The sequence below is a fragment of the Leptonotus elevatus genome, unplaced genomic scaffold (genome assembly GCF_054856555.1).
Source record: "Leptonotus elevatus isolate MCC_2025b unplaced genomic scaffold, RoL_Lele_1.0 HiC_scaffold_117, whole genome shotgun sequence".
NCBI classification, from domain to species: Eukaryota; Metazoa; Chordata; class Actinopteri; order Syngnathiformes; family Syngnathidae; genus Leptonotus; species Leptonotus elevatus.
Window position 1 is genome coordinate 7,501 of NW_028233508.1, and position 5,000 is coordinate 12,500.

Genomic DNA, 5,000 nt, shown 5'->3' on the forward strand with positions numbered 1-5,000 from the left:
GCGCTATTGGAAGAACGATCGGGACGAGCAGATCGAGATCGCGGTAGAGGCCCACGCCGCGGTGGCATTGGGGCACGCACGCACGCACGCCTACTGGCCTCCCTCTCGAACCTCCGCGCGGCGCGCCAGGTGCTTCGGCCTCGCCATTTGTTTGAAGGGCATGAGAAACATAGTGCTTCCGGAGGCACCGCCGCCGCCTCCGGGCGCCAACCTCCCCCAGACTGGGCTCGCGCCTGTCGGGCGGGGGAGGGAGGGCCGGCGGGGCGCCGGGCTCCGTCGTAGGACGGCCGGGTGATGGCTTCGTAACCCCCCCGCCCCGGTTAAAGGGAGGGGGGGCGTACGTCGCCGGTTCGGGGGGCGTCTCGGCCTCGCTTCCAATCGGGCGCGCCGGGGCTGTGCGAGCGCCGGGCCGTCAAAGGCCGGCGTTCGCGGTGGCCGGGGCGCTGTAAGGCGACCCGCGAGCCGGAGGAGCCGCCCGCCCGAACACCGGCGCGAGGCCGGCCGGCGGGGGCCCTCCGAAGGCGGGTCTTGGATGCCGTTCGTACGTGGGAGAAGGTGCGGCGTGTCGCGGGCGACGGCCTGCTGCCGAGGCTCCGGAGGCTCCGGGGGCGGCGCTCTGAAAATATCCGGAAGATCGGCCGACTTGGAAAAAAATTTGAGAACCGGGGCTGAGGAGGGGGGAAATCTGGCCAGGGAGGCCGACCCGAAGTGCCTCTAAGTCGGATAGGGATTGGGCGAAACTCCCTTGGAAGTGGCACTCTGAAAAAATTTCCAAGTTTGGCTGACTTAGAAAAAATTCGAGAACCAGGATGAGGAGGGGGAAAATGTGGCCAGTCAGGCCGACCTGAAGTGCCTCTTAGGCGGATAAGGGTTGGGCGAAACTCCCTTGAAAGTGGCACTCTGAAAAAATTTCCAAGTTTGGCTGACTTAGAAAAAATTCGAGAACCAGGATGAGGAGGGGGAAAATGTGGCCAGTCAGGCCGACCCGAAGTGCCTCTTAGGCGGATAGGGGTTGGGCGAAACTCCCTTGAAAGTGGCACTCTGAAAAAATTTCCAAGTTTGGCTGACTTAGAAAAAATTCGAGAACCAGGATGAGGAGGGGGAAAATGTGGCCAGTCAGGCCGACCCGAAGTGCCTCTTAGGCGGATAGGGGTTGGGCGAAACTCCCTTGAAAGTGGCACTCTGAAAAAATTTCCAAGTTTGGCTGACTTAGAAAAAATTCGAGAACCAGGATGAGGAGGGGGAAAATGTGGCCAGTCAGGCCGACCCGAAGTGCCTCTTAGGCGGATAGGGGTTGGGCGAAACTCCCTTGAAAGTGGCACTCTGAAAAAATTTCCAAGTTTGGCTGACTTAGAAAAAATTCGAGAACCAGGATGAGGAGGGGGGAAATGTGGCCAGTCAGGCCGACCCGAAGTGCCTCTTAGGCGGATAGGGGTTGGGCGAAACTCCCTTGAAAGTGGCACTCTGAAAAAATTTCCAAGTTTGGCTGACTTAGAAAAAATTCGAGAACCAGGATGAGGAGGGGGAAAATGTGGCCAGTCAGGCCGACCCGAAGTGCCTCTTAGGCGGATAGGGGTTGGGCGAAACTCCCTTGAAAGTGGCACTCTGAAAAAATTTCCAAGTTTGGCTGACTTAGAAAAAATTCGAGAACCAGGATGAGGAGGGGGAAAATGTGGCCAGTCAGGCCGACCCGAAGTGCCTCTTAGGCGGATAGGGGTTGGGCGAAACTCCCTTGAAAGTGGCACTCTGAAAAAATTTCCAAGTTTGGCTGACTTAGAAAAAATTCGAGAACCAGGATGAGGAGGGGGAAAATGTGGCCAGTCAGGCCGACCTGAAGTGCCTCTTAGGCGGATAGGGGTTGGGCGAAACTCCCTTGAAAGTGGCACTCTGAAAATATTTCCAAGTTGGGCTGACTTAGAAAAAATTCGAGAACCAGGCTGAGGAGGGGACCATCTGGCAAGGGAGTCCGACCTAAAGTGCATCTAAAGCGGATATGGGTTGGTCGAGCCTCCCTTGATTTGCCCTGGAGCTCCCACGTCTTAAAAAGGTCTCTCCTATAATTGTACACCAACCATTTTGAGGTTTGGGTGCAAACCTCTCGAATGGGGGGACTCGGTCCCCTATCTACAGCGCCCCTAATGACGACAGGTGGTACTGCGCCCCTGGTAGCCCGGCCATTGAAAATGAATGGGCCCATTCATTTCAATGGGGAATTTCGACCCCTGGTTGCCCGCCATTCATTTCAATGGGGAATTTCGACCCCTGGTCGCCCGCCATTCATTTCAATGGGGACTTTCGACCCCTGGTTGCCCGCCATTCATTTCAATGGGGGATTTCGACCCCTGGTCGCCCGCCATTCATTTCAATGGGGGATTTCGACCCCTGGTAGCCCGCCATTCATTTCAATGGGGGACTTCGACCCCTGGTAGCCCGCCATTCATTTCAATGGGGGACTTGGACCCCTGGTAGCCCGCCATTCATTTCAATGGGGGATTTCGACCCCTGGTCGCCCGCCATTCATTTCAATGGGGGATTTCGACCCCTGGTAGCCCGCCATTCATTTCAATGGGGGACTTCGACCCCTGGTTGCCCGCCATTCATTTCAATGGGGGATTTCGACCCCTGGTCGCCCGCCATTCATTTCAATGGGGGATTTCGACCCCTGGTCGCCCGCCATTCATTTCAATGGGGGATTTCGACCCCTGGTAGCCCGCCATTCATTTCAATGGGGGACTTCGACCCCTGGTAGCCCGCCATTCATTTCAATGGGGGACTTGGACCCCTGGTAGCCCGCCATTCATTTCAATGGGGGACTTCGACCCCTGGTTGCCCGCCATTCATTTCAATGGGGGACTTCGACCCCTGGTTGCCCGCCATTCATTTCAATGGGGGATTTCGACCCCTGGTCGCCCGCCATTCATTTCAATGGGGGATTTCGACCCCTGGTAGCCCGCCATTCATTTCAATGGGGGACTTCGACCCCTGGTTGCCCGCCATTCATTTCAATGGGGGACTTCGACCCCTGGTTGCCCGCCATTCATTTCAATGGGGGATTTCGACCCCTGGTCGCCCGCCATTCATTTCAATGGGGGATTTCGACCCCTGGTAACCCGCCATTCATTTCAATGGGGGACTTCGACCCCTGGTTGCCCGCCATTCATTTCAATGGGGGACTTCGACCCCTGGTTGCCCGCCATTCATTTCAATGGGGGATTTCGACCCCTGGTTGCCCGGCATTCGTTCCTATGTGGCGGGGGATTTCAACCCCAGGTCGCCCTCGTGTGGTTCTTTTTGGCGCAGCTGACGGGCTCCGCTGCTCGTGGAGGTTTGCTAGTGGAGGATAACCCCCTGCCTGGGCAACTCGAACGCCCGGCATTCGTTCCTATGTGGCGGGGGATTTCAACCCCAGGTCGCCCTCGTGTGGTTCTTTTTGGCGCAGCTGACGGGCTCCGCTGCTCATGGAGGTTTGCTAGTGGAGGATAACCCCCTGCCTGGGCAACTCGAACGCCCGGCATTCGTTCCTATGTGGCGGGGGATTTCAACCCCAGGCCGCCCTCGTGTGGTTCTTTTTGGCGCAGCTGACGGGCTCCGCTGCTCATGGAGGTTTGCTAGTGGAGGATAACCCCCTGCCTGGGCAACTCGAACGCCCGGCTCCCCCCCGGTCCGCTGGAGCTCCTCCAACGGCCAGCAACAAGCCCCGAAGACGGGCGCGCTCCCCGCGGTCCGCTGGAGCTCCTCCAACGGCCAGCAACAAGCCCCGAAGACGGGCGCGCTCCCCGCGGTCCGCTGGAGCTCCTCCAACGGCCAGCAACAAGCCCCGAAGACGGGCGCGCTCCCCCCGGTCCGCTGGAGCTCCGCCAACGGCCAGCAACAAGCCCCGAAGACGGGCGCGCTCCCCCCGGTCCGCTGGAGCTCCTCCAACGGCCAGCAACAAGCCCCGAAGACGGGCGCGCTCCCCCCGGTCCGCTGGAGCTCCTCCAACGGCCAGCAACAAGCCCCGAAGACGGGCGCGCTCCCCGCGGTCCGCTGGAGCTCCTCCAACGGCCAGCAACAAGCCCCGAAGACGGACGCGCTCCCCCCGGTCCGCTGGAGCTCCGCCAACGGCCAGCAACAAGCCCCGAAGACGGGCGCGCTCCCCGCGGTCCGCTGGAGCTCCTCCAACGGCCAGCAACAAGCCCCGAAGACGGGCGCGCTCCCCCCGGTCCGCTGGAGCTCCGCCAACGGCCAGCAACAAGCCCCGAAGACGGGCGCGCTCCCCCCGGTCCGCTGGAGCTCCTCCAACGGCCAGCAACAAGCCCCGAAGACGGGCGCGCTCCCCCCGGTCCGCTGGAGCTCCTCCAACGGCCAGCAACAAGCCCCGAAGACGGGCGCGCTCCCCGCGGTCCGCTGGAGCTCCTCCAACGGCCAGCAACAAGCCCCGAAGACGGACGCGCTCCCCCCGGTCCGCTGGAGCTCCGCCAACGGCCAGCAACAAGCCCCGAAGACGGGCGCGCTCCCCGCGGTCCGCTGGAGCTCCTCCAACGGCCAGCAACAAGCCCCGAAGACGGGCGCGCTCCCCCCGGTCCGCTGGAGCTCCGCCAACGGCCAGCAACAAGCCCCGAAGACGGGCGCGCTCCCCCCGGTCCGCTGGAGCTCCTCCAACGGCCAGCAACAAGCCCCGAAGACGGGCGCGCTCCCCCCGGTCCGCTGGAGCTCCTCCAACGGCCAGCAACAAGCCCCGAAGACGGGCGCGCTCCCCGCGGTCCGCTGGAGCTCCTCCAACGGCCAGCAACAAGCCCCGAAGACGGGCGCGCTCCCCGCGGTCCGCTGGAGCTCCGCCAACGGCCAGCAACAAGCCCCGAAGACGGGCGCGCTCCCCGCGGTCCGCTGGAGCTCCTCCAATGGCCAGCAACAAGCCCCGAAGACGGACGCGCTCCCCCCGGTCCGCTGGAGCTCCTCCAACGGCCAGCAACAAGCCCCGAAGACGGGCGCGCTCCCCGCGGTCCGCTGGAGCTCCTCCA